This window comes from Hylaeus anthracinus, unplaced genomic scaffold, assembly GCF_026225885.1.
Source record: "Hylaeus anthracinus isolate JK02 unplaced genomic scaffold, UHH_iyHylAnth1.0_haploid 11994, whole genome shotgun sequence".
Taxonomy (NCBI): domain Eukaryota; kingdom Metazoa; phylum Arthropoda; class Insecta; order Hymenoptera; family Colletidae; genus Hylaeus; species Hylaeus anthracinus.
Window position 1 is genome coordinate 7,818,694 of NW_026534341.1, and position 17,757 is coordinate 7,836,450.

General features: G+C 43.6%; 1 protein-coding gene across 7 annotated transcripts in view; it reads right to left on the bottom strand.

The window, feature by feature from the left end:
• The window catches only part of LOC128888913 (methylcytosine dioxygenase TET-like), a 117,577-nt gene that overhangs the window by 31,079 nt on the left and 68,741 nt on the right, over positions 1-17,757 (bottom strand). Inside the window, exon 1 of one of the 7 annotated variants that reach the window (XM_054146126.1) lies at positions 9,119-9,484. The exons of the other annotated variants lie outside the window; for them this stretch is intronic. The gene's annotated coding sequence lies outside the window, so the exon portion shown is untranslated. Of the gene's footprint in view, positions 1-9,118; positions 9,485-17,757 lie in introns of those variants that run through there. 7 annotated transcript variants of the gene reach the window in all.

Consider the following 17,757-nt stretch of genomic DNA (forward strand, 5'->3'; position numbering starts at 1 on the left):
TAATTTCGTCGCGCATAAAACTGTCAGCGTTCGTAAAACGCGCCGGTCCCGTAAATTTCAGTCGGATTAGATCACGACCCGCCCGCGCGCGTCTCTAAATAGCGTAAACACGGTATTTTTAACCGCGTGATAGCGAATTAAGTATCCCCATCGATCACGTTTCTGCCTACCGTTGCAAAACAGTCAATAGATCAAGGTCGGCGCAGAATTCATACGAGGACTGTAACGAACGACGCGATTCGCTATGATATTCATTACGAAACGATCCTAAGTGCACGTTAAAAAAAACTAGATAGATTCCCCGTTCAAACAAATTGCTGTCATTAATTCCACTGAAATGAGTCACATAACATCCGAGTCGAGGACACCGACGGACGCTCAATTATTCAGCACCGTTTTACGAGCAGATTCTTTTCCCGATTTCATTCATTTTCGATTCGAAATGCTAGGAAAGAGAAAGCGAGAGCAACAAGGGTCATTAGTTCTAAATTTTAAAGCTATTTACACTTGATTGGAAAATACGAAATAAAATAAGCCGGATTCTATTCGCGTCTAAATTATTTTCTCCATCCTTTTTGCAGTCGATCCTTTATTCTAAAAATGTATTTTCTAAAATGGGATTGTCGATGGCTTGCGTTATTTCACGACGTTCGAGTTAGAGGACGATTGGAACTTTACTTACATAATCACGATGCTCGTGGGCTGAGACTATGGCAGTCTCAGTACATCAAATAAAGTTATTTTTCCATAATTTGCATATCAAGAGGAATAACTTAATTTCGCGTTGAATATCCATTTCGAATCGCAAAGCGAAAAACGCAGGAATTCAGGAATTTCAAAAATCTGGAAAGACAAAGGATTTCTGATCGAAGCGTAAACGCCAAGTGTGTATCGAATGGAGCAACGTTTCTCGTCGGGCCGACGTTCGTAGTTTTTATCCAAATCGGTCCATTATCGGGCTCATTTACAATTCATGGGGACGGGCAAAAGGAAAACGAAATGGCACAATGGCTACGGGGACACGGGATCGTATTTTACCTGGTGCAAGCGGGCACACGAGTCTCACGAGCCTAAGTGCTCATCGATCGTCGTCGAAGATGAGTTTCGCGACGGCATTAACGACCATGGGTCGAGATGACGCTCGTAAACCTTGACTCGACGTCGACGAGAGACCTATGCCATGATTTTATTGTTCCTGCGTCCGTACACTGCCGGCCATAAGTATTCGAAGACTTCTACGTTATTGGAGAACCAAAAGTTACACTTCGAGTCAATCTTTTCAATGTAATTTCATTGAAGGATATAAATATTAAACAAAAATCCCTCTACTAGCTGTCCAAACACTTATGGAGATGTATAGTTGTGGATAAAAAAACGCAGCTCAAGCTTCCTCCCACTAGAATCTTCAAAGATAATGTCCAAGCACTCATGGATACATAGTTAGGTTTGAAAAGGCAACTCTAGCGATTTGTTTCGATTTCAATCGCTCGTAATTATCGCTTCGTCGTTCGGTACAGTAATCACGCAACGCGAGGGATGAAAAGCTGCGACGCGTCAACGCGGGTCGCGAACGTAAATTGTCGGTCCAATTAAAAGTTTCTAATTGTGATACCTCGCGCATGAAAGCCTGACGCTCCAGCGTTTTATAATGGTGGATGCACTGGCAGAAAATGTCAACTGTGAGCGATCCCCGACGAAAAATGTCGCATCGACGTGTGCCTGATTCGCGATACACAATGAGAGACAGGAATATTAGACAACCGTTTTGTTTTTTTTTTTATCTGGGGGAGTTATGAATAGTCGTAGACGAGAAATTCGAACGGGGAACTACGGGAAATTTCACGCGAAATGGCCTGTATGAATAGAAATGCCACGAAACCTTGTGGAACCTTTTAATTTTTAATTTTTAATTTTCTGTAGGGGAAGCTGGAAACTGAGTGTTAAAATTGGGTAGCGATACGAAAAAGGAATAACTTGTATAGAAAATAGGAAATATTGCATCCGATTGCATTTTTTGCATGAAATGGCTCATCTCTTGAAACAAGATATTAACATACATATGGTGCGTTATATATTCAGAGCTTCGTTTCATTATTCAGATTGACGCACTCGTTAGATATTCACAGAGATTTCCTTCGTATTCCACGGTCCGGAATTATTTCTGCTGGTAATGACTTAATATGCAGATCGTATGCGACTGCCAAAATGTACTTTTTTTCGCCTACGTACGTCTAACAATTTGCCTATTATAGTAATTCATAAGAGAATCCAAGATTTGAGTACGAGTACGAATTCGAGAATCAAATATTGTGGAAATAATTCAAATATTAAATTGAATTGTTCCGTGTATGGGGTAAACAAATTGTCGACGTACTAGTTCCTACGTAATTGTACGATTACGTCTCTGACAGAAATAAAAATGAGCCAGATAACACGACGATTTCGTGCAACAGTGATACGCCCCTATCTCCGCACAGCATGTCATAAATAGAAGTTAATCGCTCGCGACACTGGAGCAGAAAATTAATTAAGCATTTCTCACTCCTTTCAGCGAGAATAGTACACAGTCTTAAAATTTCAAACACGATCTTCCGATTTTAGACCACCCAGACAAGATGTGCAATGACCGTCTTTCGCTTGAAATTGCCTATAGAACACGCCATCAAAATATTAACATACTCCCTCGGGATACCCTACATATTCTATCAACAAATTTTCATTGGTTTCGATTGAATGAGAAGAGGGATGGGGGTTGGCAAGAGCCACTTCAAAGGGTCACGATTGAGACTCCCGTCGAAGGGGGAAGGCTTGGACCAGAGTATTCATTTTTCCAACGATGGAACCAGAAGCGCATTTGCATCCCTCTGTTCGCGAGCTCATTTTTCCGACTACATCGTCGAAAAATGATTCTGCCCTCGGCCGGGGAACAGGCCGCAGCTGATAATAAAAAATAAAAAAAAAAAAAAAGAGAGCAAAAGACAAAAAACGATTACGACCGTTCCCTTTTTATCTGCGACGCATAGCGCGGCTTTTTAATGACGGGCGTAAGTAAATGCGCATCCTGCCCTTAACGACCGAAACTGAGCATGGAAATTCATTAAGGGGGCGAATTTCAATGATCCAGGTGCCACGTGTAACGTTTCTGTTTCATCGTGATCGTTCATGTTTGCAACGTGCGTGTTCTACTTTTTTTTTTTACTAAAATATCATCATGGCTTTACTTTTCAGAGGATAAATAATAAAAGTTAGAGTGTAAATGGAATTTTTTAAATGTCTGACACGGTAGATTACAATAGGATGAAATAGTATGCGAAATATCGCGCTTTTCAAAACCGTTTTTGTCCCATTCGCTCCAATCGCTGTTCCAACGGTAGGATATTCCGTTAACCGACGCCAAGGACAATACGAATAGTTAAACCATTCATTTCAACGCGAGCACGACTAACGATTTCGCCATTTTATTACTTCGGATAGAAATAACAGAGTGACCTTATTCTTTGGCTGACGTTACCAGTGGAAGAGAAACCGTGATGACGGTAAACAGGCTAAATTGTGGCGTAGCACGCAACTGTATCTTCGGTTCGCGAAAAATTGCAAAATATCGCCTGTATAATGTATTTTCACCTAACCACTCTTTCTCGTTACACTTTCTACACAGATTTGCTGGCGGGAGTGCCGACATCTGACATAATCGAGAACCTGTTACATTCTTCAATGTTGTATTTGAAATGTGTTTATGGAAACCAGGAGGAACTTTCAGCTTATTTCATTATATTACTTATGTACATGTATGTTTAATCAATCTATTTCGATTTTTAGCCTTTCTTATCTAGATATTTCATCGAACGAAGACAAAGAATCATTTATGTATCCTTTGTCGTATTTGAGTAATTGCGAACTAATGGCTACCAACTTGTAATAAGATCTTTAGATATAAAAAGTAGGTGCGTGGAGTGCCACGCGTTACAAGATTAACTTCTTAGACTAAATATAATTCATGTAATTAAATTTTGTTTAAATTATACAGCTATGGATGTATAATTTAAGGATTAATTAAAATTTCATTGAAAATAAAAATAATAAACTTCAAATTTTTAGTCTCCTCAAATAGGATACCTCCTCAAGAACCACTGCCATCACCAAACGGTAAAGGTGGACGGAGAATGCCGACAGAGGTGCTTCGAAGAAGACAAACTCTCGTTCGAAACGTCATACGTAATACGCCTGAGTGTTCTGGTACGATGAGCGTGCACGTGCTCGCGGGATCCCGCCCGACTCGGTCCAGAGAATTTATGGCCGAGTTTATACCAGTTTTATATCGTCACTCCACCGATCACAGCCCCTTTTATTACCAATTTCGCCGGAAGTTTGGCCATCGTTCGCCTTCCAGGTACATTGGTCCGCGGAGTTCTCCCTTTATTCTTCGTTTAGCCTAGGAAAATTCAATGCACCGTCGATTATCCCCCCCGAGGGCACGTTTAGACCGCTTTGAGGGAAATCCGAGAGAAAAAGTGATGGATCCTTTGCGAAAGATGATGAGTCCTTTTAGACGTCAATCATCGATTAGGGCACGCGAATGGGCTTCGATCTCTCGAGCCAAGCTGCCTTGTTAGGATGGTCGAAGGGTAGGGACCACCTGGGTTCTCTCAGACTCATATGCTAAGCGCCTGCTAATATTTTTGAAAGAGAAAAAATAAAGAAGATGGAGAACAATTTATTTTTTCTTAAAAAAGGAAACGCACGAAACATACAATGTTTTGTCTTAGCCCCTAAAAGCACCCTGGTTGCACTTATATAAGCTGATGTTAGGGTTGCGATTCACCCTCGAGGGGGGCCACAAAGCGCAGCACGATCCACCACGTGCTTCAACACGTGGCTGTTTATTGGAACGGGGAATTCTCATTTCGATTGACCAGCCAGTTTGTTTGTCCTGACACGCGTCGTTGATCGCTCGCGATAACTCACGATTTCTGTTTGACAAACCAGCGTTCGTTCATCGACGAATTTTCCTTGCGCTACGTTGCATTTATTGGTGCCCTTTGACGCATAGGGGAGAAACGAAATAGAATCCAAAAAATGGTTTCGATTTTTAGCTTTTTAATTTGATGTATGTATATGCGAACTTTTCATGCATTGAGACGAACATGCGAACACGATTAACACGTCAGGGATCAACGAACAATGAACTTCTCTTTCTGTGTACTTTCGTCATCGCTACTAACGCTGTTACCTTCGACGCAGACGTTTAGAATGCGCAAGCACCTGGACTGCGTCTATAGCTCGCAATGGAACAGAAGCATCGAGTGTCGAATACTTCACTAAATATAGTAACGTTTATTTTAGTAACACAATTCGGTTATACTATTCGCTTGTCTTCCGAATAGCTAACACGATTCGCGACGGAATTAATGAAAACATGATAATTAGTCTTCCAGTTCGCTCTTTGTTTTCCGTAATTAGATCAAACGTAGACACGTTGAATAAATTACGCGCTCGGTAGCATGGGTAATTAAGGTATAAGTTTATAAACGAAAGACTATTAAAAGAACGGATGGAACCGAGAGGATCGATACGATGGGATAATTTAAACTTGCTTCTGTTCGGGTTATTATAATTGGAACTCGTATGAAATTCTCCAGAATATAGCGATTAAAGTTCTCGCGGCTTGAATTCAAATATCCGGTCTAGAGTGATTGACGGCATTCGATTACGAATCCTGTATTATTAACCATACTTTTCGGTCGGTTTGATCAAATGGCACACAAACTTTTAATCAACCTAGCTGATGAAATTAACGTGGAGCGTTTTTCAAAAAGGACATTGCACCGTGGAAGCCTCGAGGGGATGCTCGTGAGCAATGAATGATTCGAACCCCTCGTTTCCTGTTCGGAAGTTACCAATTATTCTGGGTTAGAACTTTATCTGTTCAATGGTAATCTGTGTGTGAATTCAAACTTGTAGACTCTTGGAATAAAAACTGTTAGAATAAAAACAATCGTGGTTTTAATGGTATAAGACGAGATTTAAACAATATGCCAATTTGAAAGTGTTAAGTGTAGAAATTAATTTTGTCCTTTTCTAAGGTGAACATATCATTCGTTTATATAGAAAAATCATAGAACTTTTGATATAATTACTTTTTGTTAAATTAGAGTCGTAAATAATTATGTAAATGTGAAGACACAGAATTAATTTCTACGCCTACTAAATAAATAAAAAAGAAATGGATAAGTGCAAAAGTGTCTAATTACTCGTAGTTCGAAACCATTTAGGGACAGCGTTCTGCGAGTTCGAGCGATCGAGTATCGAGTCCCGTTTGCGTTTCGCGCCATTTTTCGCGCTCCAAAGCGTAAGTATAATTCGCGATCCGGAATTGCGCTGGTCCATTCATCCGGACCTGCGAGTTCATCGGCTATTTCTAGAAAAGAGGACCTTGAATGAAAATCTGTCAACCCACGTGGTGGAACGCGTGGCCAATGACCGCTTCCAACCGGGGCCGTTCCACTCTCGATGACTCGCGTTCTGCTGACTTACGCCAAATGAAACGACGAACGAGCGCACGTGAAACTCGCGAACGAACCTTCCATCTTGCCATTGGAACGTCGTTTTCTACATTCACGCGAATCGTCCAGTCACCACTATACACCTACACTCAGCTGAGCGGCGATCGCTTTTCCATTAATCGGTAACTTATAAGTTTCGAATTATGCTATTATTACACTCCGGATGTTTAGCAAATTCATATTCTCCTCGATTTATATAAAAAATGACGATTTACGTACGCGTTATCTTTTTGCATTTGTGCACATTCTCACAGACTTCCTGATATTTTCATTTCCCATGAATGCATAAACATCCGCAGTCTAGCTAGTTTAGAGTTCATCGTGTCTGATGTTTTTTTTTGATTCTTAAAAAATTCTCTACCCGTGCTCCACGTATTGATAATTCGAACATTAAACGAGGCAATGCAGTCGCAATCGGGGATAACATTTTGCCCCACACGTGTGAGCAGAGGGAGAGCCTTCGGGAGATCTTATCCGCGCGTCTTCCGTTATGCTATGCTTGAATTTATTACATGGAACGTGAATAATCCTTCCCAGACGTGATAAGCATCTAAATTTGATCGTTGTTTACGACCATAAACGACAATGAGACACAAGTTCGTTACGCGCTGCACCCTCGCGTTTCATAAAGGGAATTCGTTCGGCTTTTTCCTCGTGATCGTCCCGAGTCGCGGAGGAATCGATGGCTAGAACGACTCGAGAATCTCGCTCGCGGGACGAGCATAGGACGCGACGCCTGACCTGAATTCCACGACCACGATAGACGAATGATTACGCAACACGCGTGGTTGGTGAACTCGTCGTTTCACGAGTCGTGTTGGTCCTTCTGATGGACAAAAAGAACCGACCGGGATACCAGTCGAGAACCAGTTTATTTAACACGTCGTTTGCCAAACTAAAACTCGTGAAAATTTGTGTAAAGTTAGAATTTTGTCTCGAGACTGTTGAAGATTAGATAATTTACCATTTGTCGTAGTATTTAATTTTTTGATTGTAGATAGAGCTTAGGGAGACTGTTTCAGAAAAATCTGTTTGGAACCTGTTCAAGGAATCATTTCCTCGGAGGAGTCTAACTCCGTTTGAATGATTCCGTTCATACTACCTCGTGTAATTGAATTATTTACTGCACCCTCTTGGACAGCTTCCCCTAGGTGAGCCACGATGCAAGGTGTTACAAAGGTGAGAAACTCAAGCCTGCAGGGGAGAGGCAAGAAACGTGAATAGTTCATGATGAGATAGATGAGGATCAAGAGTGCACGTGAAACACAAATGACGAAAGGAAAGATGATATAAGGTACACGTGTATATACATAGTAAAATAAAGTGAAATGAACGTGAGAAGCATGCAAATGAATGCAAAAAATAGATGGTTGTAGATTGTGGAAAGAACATGGATGGTAGCGGAGATATTATCGTTTGAACGTAATTATATCTCTCGGAGGTTTCTTTCTCAGCTGACAATGATGGATTCTAATTAAAGGCGTCTGACGATTTAACCCTCTGCACTTGGCTCCGGTTTGGAGCGATTGATGCAAACAGGAACAGTGTGACTTTGGAGTCATCTTTATACATCGAATAAAATTTTATATCTTATATATTTCTGATGTATGGCAACGTGTGAGTATACACTGAAGTCACTCCGTTTCAGGCTACAATTTTAGGGCTGCTTGTTTACAAAGTGCAAACGAGGTGCGCTACCTTTCTTATATAAATACTCCTTTCTGCGAGTGTTGACTGCACAGTCTTTTCTACGTAACACTTTTTGTCGTTTGAATGGGAAACTTCAAGGAAACGCGCCTGTTACTTAACACTTTATTAGTTTATCTATGTTCCCCCAGGGGGTACATATCCGAGTAAACTGTACTCCAACTGTAACTTTAATGTTACCAAATAATTTTAGTTTTTTTTTTCACAAGACGACGTACACGTTACAATTATATAATGACTCTAGTACCCAATAACAATATCGATGACTATTGACAGCACCATCAACCTAAAATTTCAACTGGAGATATCCAGATGGTTAAGCTTGGAATTTATATAAACAAGTGACACTCGCTATCGGAGTGCAAAGGGTTAAAACCCATACGAAGAGCTAACCAATCTCGCGATCCACGTCATTAGCAGACTCCTCCCTAATCTCCGCAATCGGGACATCTGCTGACCACATCTACAAAACGTTCTGCCGGTTACGTGCCTCCGCAGCGGTTTCGGGGGGACTCCAAGACGGAAACCACGAACCAAAGGCGAAGAACTCGATCCATTTGTCGTCGATGCGGAGTCGAAAGAAAAAGCCATCGACGCGTATATGCGCGTAGGCACCGTATAGGTTTATCGCGCGTCTACCATCTCTCTAGGTTGCCTTGAGGATCCAAGGCCCCCGATTCGAGTGATACAAAACACGCTGGGTTCGCCGCGACTCCGTTTCGCGAGAACACGTTCGAGCCAAAAGCGGGAGCACCGACTAGACGCGACTCGTCAGCGCGATAGAGACAGAAACAGAGAAACGCGCAGTTTCCAAAGAGCGGGAAACGCGAAACGAAAGGTAGACTCACTCTGTTCTTTCCTCGCGGCGTGGAGCGGCCAGCTTGTTTCGCTCCGATATCCTCCGGTGAAATTCCACTCCGAAACACTCCCAACACACCCACCAAATCCACGATAACGTAGTTCCACGTCGAGGGAAACTTAGGAACGAGGAGTCACTCCGCGAAACGTCCACCAAAGGAACACCCGAGTATCTCGTAACACCTCGGCGGAATCCTCGCCTCTGAACACCGCAAAACACTTGAGAGAGCCTCGTGCGATCCCCCAACAGGAGTTCGCCGTGCACTGTTCAGTCGCTAGAGCTCTAGCTCGGCTCGCTCTACCGCCAATAAGATCGATCGAGACCACTACTCGCGAGAGATCACACTAGTCGTGCAGCGATCCGCCGAAAAACTCCCGTGGGACGCTTCTCCGCCCTCTTGCAGCCCTCCTCGGTTGTCCTCCCCCTCCACAGGCCTTCTTCTCCCTCCTTTGGCCCTCTCTCGCGATCCCCACCTCCTACTCCCCCTCCTGGCGTTATCCCTCCTCGCGGTATGGCGCCTGTGTGTGCGCGCACACGGTCGCCCACGAGTCCACACACGTGAGCGCGTACAGTCCGCAATAAGATTGTACCAGGAATTTTGAATTTTGAGTTTAGTTAAGTTACAGTATAATTGGAACGCAAAGTGGAATATAACATTCTATTTAGATGTATTGAATTTATGAATAATGTAATCATCGCTATTTATTTCTGTATCCCTCAATTCGTAATTCTGATTCAATTGCATCGTAATTGATAATTCATGGAGTGATTCAACTAAGATCCACTAGCTGACCTCTCCATGAGCCCTCTACCATGGACCTCCAGCCTCGACCATGGTTTAGGTAATAGAAGGTACAGGGGGCCAGAGAGTACTGAGCTTAGCTACGAATTTGTATATCCTCGTCTAAGCATGATTTTCCCATAAACGAAGTGCAGATAAACGAGGGTATACTGTACCTTAATAATATGCATCGTGGCACCCTTTTGTCGCGGACTATACGTTCCCCCTGCACCTCTGTCTTTCTCACCCTATCCCTCCACAGGTCGTCCGTCTCTTTCTACCGTTGTATCTCCGTCGCTCTTATCGGGGCGCGCTATCACGAATTCCGGTGGCCGACGACACGGGCATCGTGAACTCGACACTGGTCCCGCGGTGTCATAACACCCGTAACAGCCTGTCGCGGGCCATTAAAAGCGGCTGCTGGCGTTATCACGGCCTCCGGCGTGGGTTTGTAAACCGCCACACCCTGCAACGATGAGCGAGAGAGAGAAAGAGAGAAGTGGGGGGGATCGTTGATGACGAAAGTGATCGTCCCGAGGATTTTGAAGGCCAATACGCGACCCGTCGCGGGTCACTGACTCCCGACGACGCGGGACCATGACCGGCGGTTAGGTCTGGCCGCGAGCATCTTGGGTACCGAGACATCTTTCTTCCGTTTCTATTTCCATCGCCCTGGTCCCCCAACAGTTGTTTCTCGAAGATAGCGACCGGTTGATGGCCAAACGAGTCGATCCAATAGCGGTTCATTCCTCAGCATAGTCCCTTCGAAGTTATCCAGCGTCAAGTGCGCGCCTCCGCGCTGTTTCTTCGCCACGGCTCGGAAATGCTCGTGCCCCCTCGCGATGCAACCTTTCCCCTCACCTCCTTTCGCCCGCGTTGCTGCCATCCCCACCTCGTGGTTCTCTTTATCCGTGACACTGTCTCTGTCAGTCATTCATTCCTCCGTTTTTCCTCCTGTTCGGTTCCCTCGCACAGTCTCCCTTTCCGTATTTCCATTTCTCCCACTCTCACGTTTTCCCCGTCCCTTTTTGTCCTCTCCACGTTTCCCCTTTTGCCTCCCACGCGTTTTGCCTGTCTCTGTCGCACCCACTCTCGTGGCTTTCTCCTTTCTGTATCGCGCACGATGCCCCGCGCCACGTCGCTGCGCGACCCCCACCGAGAAGCTACCAACGTGGAGCCCTAGCGAAGGAAACGATGCCCTCGCGAAATGTATCGTTGTCATCGACGGGGGCGAATGTCATGCCGGTAGGAAACGATGGATAGAAATACCTGGGAACGTTAGTTAGGTCCTTGGGATATCGGTCGTCCAGGTGATCTCAGGCCTGCGAGCTTCCTGAGCCTCATCAGAGGTCCCATGTACGATCAGTTGATTGACTGATCATCTAGTAACTTAAGTTTCAGGAGTGACCAAGTTAAAAGTTTGAACTTGGTTTGAAGTTCAAACGCTACCAAGCTTATCCTTCAGATCCTAGTTCCAGATGGGTGCATAGCTGACAATAAAAAAGTACGGGTACCAGCTACCACGATTATTAGGATTAGGAAAAAGTCCGCTGGTGATCTGGGTAGCACGATTGGTTAGGGCAGTCAACCAGTAAACGAAGTATCCGGGGTCGAACGGCTGTTCGGTGAATCCTATAATTGAATCGACTATAGAGTTCCACGATTCTCTGCGAGCGGACTTCACGATTCATAGGTCGCAGGGGGTTGACCACGGTGTCCATCGAGTACGGAATCGTTGGTGAATTAATCCTGCATACATTTGGAGTTCCGTTGAGTCCGAATGCCTGATGAATCGTCAAGATCTACTCAGATTCAATCCTCGATGTTAGGTCTCGAATCGATATCAAACTTTCGAGAGTGTTCAGTTTCTAGGACACTTCGTGATCTATTAAATGCAACATCTCCATCGAGCACAGAATCTCTGTTAAATCAATCTTGTAACTGGAGCCTAGAATTCCTCCATTCTCTGATCGTCTGATGGACCATCGAGATTCATTCAACTTCGACTGCCCATCATCAGGTCTAGAATCGATCCCAAACTTTCAAGAGTGCTCAGTTCCTAAGACACTCGTGATCTACTGACTGCAACATTCCCATCAAGAGCAAAATCTCCGTTAAGCCAATCCTGTAATTCCAGTTAGGCTCTCCACTCTTCGAACGTCCTATTCAGATTCGTCTGCCATTTGGGTCCTATCATTGATCCCAAACTTTTAAACGAGCATCGAATTAATCCCACCAGGTGACTCTCTGGTGTTACGCTACTGTTTCACCCCCGCCGCTTTTCGTTTCTTCCGATATACGAACGATTCCCTAGTGGAGTCAGGTAGGTTCTCCCCTGACCCCAGCCATCCTCCACCGTGATTCGTGCAGTCACCTCCAGTTAGGATGACGCGTACGAAACTCTCTCTTCTACCATTGCATCGTGGCCACAATGTCTGTCTTCGTTCGCCATTGTCGTCGCAGCTACCGTTGCCCAACGATGGGCAAACATTTATTCAACTAATACCTGAACGGAAACGGTACATAGGTATTTGTTCGTTACGTTTATTCGATTGAACAGTTATTTATTTTCGGCCTGAATAGGTTGCGATAACGTCATCTAATAAATCCTGCTTTGGATCCTATTATATACAGTAGTCCATTGCTCGATAGTTTACCAGTCTCCCTGATCCAGTTCGATGATAAATCTTTTAGTTTCAATAATAAAGTTTTATTTAAATCAAAATTTTCAGCAATAATCGAAGGGTTAAGAGACTGCCATCCCTTGTCAGATCGTGTTAACCGATCGAACAAGCCTGCGCCGACTCCGCCGTGCAAATAAAGCATGGTCGAGCAAAAGAACCGCTCTCTGTATCGCGACATCGATATTTTAATTGTTCCGGCTCATCAAGGCGACTCGATTGCATCAGCGATCGTGTCCATAACGGTCAATTAGGTGTGTAACTTGCCTTCGTTCCCTTTCCACGGCTCGTCGATTCGCGTCGCGATCACTCGACGCTCCGTTGGGGGGTTATTCTCTCATTTCGGGGTCAACGAAATCGATTTTTTGTTCACATTTTTTGTAACTATATAGCGTCTAATATTATGCATGCTGAATATCGCACGGAAATTTCACGCCGGAACGAAGTTAGGGCGAGGCGGAAGATGACCTGAGGTGAACTTCAACTTCCTTCGCTTCCCTTTGAGATCCTGTAACTCGTGTAACACAAATTGTGTCTTAATAATCTGGTACTATAATATATTTAAATATAATATATTCCTATAGAAGAACGATTTCGGTACGAACAATACTCACATACGATCGAGGCTCGAATTCTACGAATGGATAATACTACTTTGGTTCCAATCTCCAGGAGAGGTTCGTTCACAAGAGCCAGTGAAATGTTACATCAATTCTTACTACAGGTTGCCTACTTTAAATTGGTCGAACAGTTTGGTTACGGTTGACTTTCATCCATGCAGTACCGTGCATGGGGTTTTGGCAAATGGTCCCGTTTCCGAGGAGCTCTTAGAACGGAGGAATCGCTGCGGTCGGAGGTCGCAGTGGACGTCTAACAGAGGGCAAAATGGCTCCTCGAGGGTTCGTTTATTAACGTCGCTGCAACTTGTTGCTGAGCGCGTTACGGGCGCTGAATAACGCCCTTCTGACCTCTCCGGAAGCTTCCCTGTCCACGGCGCTCCTTTCAAGGAAGCTAAAGTTCCCCTACCCGCGGCCGAGCTTCCGCGTTTGCCAAATCACCTCTGCCACTCGAGGTAATCGCGGTTAGCCTTCGAGATTCCCTCAATTGCTGGCTTCCTCGGTCGCTTAACACGCCTCTCACAATATCCAGGATATCTTCGGTAAATGCGCCTGGCCTAGACCGAAATTGCTACCTCGGTTAACGTGGACGTTATTATTTCCTGGGGAAAACGGATCGCGATGTCCCACGCCTTCCTGCATGCATAGATCGGCACAACTTCGTCTCTCGAGACGAATTTTTGAAAGAGGAGATGATAAAGAACATGTTTTCCTTTGTAATTTATATTATGGAAATGGTAGGGGGACCGAAAAGTAATAAAATGTCTCCGACTTGGAAAAGTATTTTAATGAAAATTCTAAGAACTTTTTTAAAAATGGAATCGAACAACTGCGTTTACGCTGGCTAAAAATGTTAGAAAATGATGAAAATTATTTTGTTGATTAGTATTTAACTGTATAAACGTAGCAAGTAAATCTCTATAGGACGTTTGTATTCAAACAAATTTTGATGGATTGACATTCAAGAGTTTTGAGCACTCCACATCTTCATGCTTCTCTTCTTGCACATGTAGTAGCATGATTGAAAATGTTCTTCTGTTACGCGAAGAAGATTTGTTTAGGTATGATGCAAGTTAAAAATTGCATATCGTAAATATTCTGTGGAAAATACGCCAAGTTTGCGAACTGTCTTTCCTGGAGGAAACGTGAAGTTCGGTAATGTTCTTCAGGTTGTTACAAACTTTGTCTCTCGGGTTGTTACAAACTTATCTTCACCAGTTCCTGAAACTGGTCGTATTGGACGTCTGCGTTAGCTACGCGCACTTTTTATTTTTTGTGAAATAATGACTCTTATTTGCCGATGTTATGTGTATTAATCAACGTTAAGGAGAAAAACAGCAGCGTCACTCTTATACAGGGTGTCCCAAAACTCGGGAAGGAGCCGGAAATGGGGGGTAGCTGAGACGATTCTGAACAACAATTTCCTTTGCAAAAATGTCGGATGGGGCTTCGTTAAGGAGATATTAAGCGAAAACCCCGACCAATCAGAGCGCGCGTAGACCGTTGGAGCGGCCGCGGTAGCGAAGACTACGCGCTAGGTCGATGTTTCGATGCACGTCGAGTCACTTGTTCGCGTGCAAGCGCGGCCACCAGCGCGTAGCCTACGCTACCGCGGCCGCTCCAACGGTCTACGCGCGCTCTGATTGGTCGGGGTTTTCGCTTAATATCTCCTTAACGAAGCCCCATCCGACATTTTTGCAAAGGAAATTGTTGTTCAGAATCGTCTCAGCTACTCCCCATTTCCGGCTCCTCCCCGAGTTTTGGGACACCCTGTATACGCGGTAAATAAATCAAGTGATTCTGAAACTATGAATGTATTACAATGTTACCTATCGAACAAGTCGAGCAAGATTTATGTAATAATATAAACATAACGTGGCATGTCCCTTGTTATATCGCAAAGTAAATATTTATTCGTGTTGTCTAGTGATAAGAGAAGCAGGAATGGTAACGTCACCGTGGACTTCATCGATCATGCTCCTAAAGGAATACTCGGGGGTTTTCCTCGAGGAATGAGTGTTCCAAATTTTCTACAAAATTCTGATTTCTATCGCTTTATCAAAATTAATTCAACCCCGTGGTCTTCTTTATAATTGGAAACCATCTTGGTAATTTTAATTAAAACTGTAACTCTTTGTATCTTTAAGAATTTGAAATCCTTTTATAGAGCAATTAATTGGCCATGATTCATAACTGTTCACGGTCAAAAGAGGAAGTTAACGAGCCTCCATAAAGTGGCCGCAAAACAGTTTTAATATAGTTGCTTTTAATACGAGTCTCTTACATTATGCCGGAGTATCGGAGAACATTTCAGGCCACGTAAGTAACGAGAATCTTTATCTCAACTTGTGCAGTGGAAAATAAGAGGGCAATACTATTATCTTATCCACGAGTCAAGATAAGACAAGGCAAAGGCCCAGACGAGACCCAGAACGGAAATCGTGTCCCAATTCCTTTTTTCGTGCTCCTCCATTAATTGAATGAATTATGTATAAATGCAACAAGTATGTACTCGGGTTTTTTCTTTAAAGCTTATGAAAGATAATTTGTAGGTTCACCAAATATCTGTGCTATCGTCTACTCAGCTTTAAACGAAGAAATAAAAATCCACTGTCCTGACAAATAAAATAATTACACTCGTCACATTTTTGAAATTTTATTTCATTAATTTTCTTCGGCTATATATAATTATAAAATTGATATCCTGAACGAACAGGTCCACGAACCTGCGATAATGGAGCACCTACAATTTGGTAAAGTTTCAAACGGAAAATACTGTCTACAAAAGACTATCTAACAAAGAACGGCACGCACCTATTAAAACTGTTTACGTTCACGTAATAACATATGTAGGTTATCCTCTCAACGACTCTTTTCAACACTGCAACGAGCGAACAATGGGCAACAATTTTCGGTGACTATGGAACACGCGTAACGCGAGCTCGGAATTCGCTAAAGTAAATTCACTGAAAGTAATTTTGAAAAAGTGAGAATCTTTCTCGTGTCGTTGCGCAATCTTTTCGTTACGAGCACAACCATCGTGCAATAATTAAGAGCTCGTTAATCGGGAAGAGGTAGTTTCCCATCGATGGAAAAAAAAATCGCACGTGGAAAATGAACGGGTGAGGGTGGGAAAGCGTTGGTAGTGGGCGGTGTGGGAAGTTGGCGAGGGGCGGAAAGTTCCTTGCAAAGTGATCCATAAATAATGTCACCGTTCGTTCTAACTCGATTATTTTGTACGACCCCTACCCCCTCCCCGGAACTTCATTATCCTAATAACGAAAATTATAGGCAACGGGTAACTACGCTTCTATTACTTCGCCTCACGTAACAGTTAATGGCCCTTCTTTGGAAAGAAACGCTTAAACGTCCTCATAAATAACCTAATGACAGGCCTCGATAATGCACGCTTTGGATGTTAATGGAAATTGGGGACGTTCTATCATGACAATTGGTGGCATTCGTGACAGGTGTAAATATACAAGAAGGTATAAAATATAAAAAATAAAATACATATTAGAAGACAAAACACATTTCGAGTTTCTGGTCATCGTATATGAATTTGTATACGTATGAATGGTATACGCATATGAATATAATTATTACGCTCTTTTGTATTATTAATTTAGAAGGTCTTCTTTCTTTGAATTGTTTGCAACAGCAATCAGTAAAAAGCTGAGGATCGCAAAAATTCGTAGTATGAGCGAACAGGGACCAGTTGGCATCACGCCCGGAAAGAACTAGATCATTAGTGCGAAACTGTAGAATAGTATGGACTAAATCGTCGAGGTGCACAAGTATGCCAACCGAGGACACTTTCTAAAGTATATACCTGCAGAGGGACACGAAGAATTCGCCACTGTGTGTACACAGAGCGCTGAAAGGAATCGAGGCCACGTTTCAGGATCGATTCTGGAAAAATCAACACGGAAATTCTCCATCCATATATTCAAGGGAATAAGGAAAATATGGGGACAGCTGGTTATCATGTGCGTGTTTTAAAGTCGGTTTGAAAACATCACTTTTTATCTGTAATTTTCCTTGAAGCTTCCCCTACTCTTTCCCCATAAAATGGAAACACGCATATAATCAATACACCTTCCACCCGTCAAATTCAAAGACAACCCCTCGCTGTCAAAAAAGGAATCGCCTCGACTGTCGCCACACTTTTGAGGGTCTTCCACCAACCCCATCGATTCCTTTGTGTACGTCAACAACGCGCCAGAAAACTGGCCGTGGCAGCGATCCAGCGTCCAACCCGTTCACGTCGACGCCAGGCGTCGAAGCTGCGACCGTTTCCACCCTCGATCAACCCCGTGAACGTCGACGATCTCCTCGATTCTCCCGCGAATTGCCCGCCGAGGGGAAAGAATGAGAAGAGGGAAAAAAGGGAAATAGAGCCGTGGAAGCTGGGCGAGCAGATGAGAGGGAATTAGCATTTTATTTGTACCGCGGCCAGATCGATATTCGCGGGTAGGTTCGTCTTCTGCGTGGCTCCCAATGGCGCTCAGGGGACGCCATGCTCAGACGCTGTAAAAATTGAAGCCTT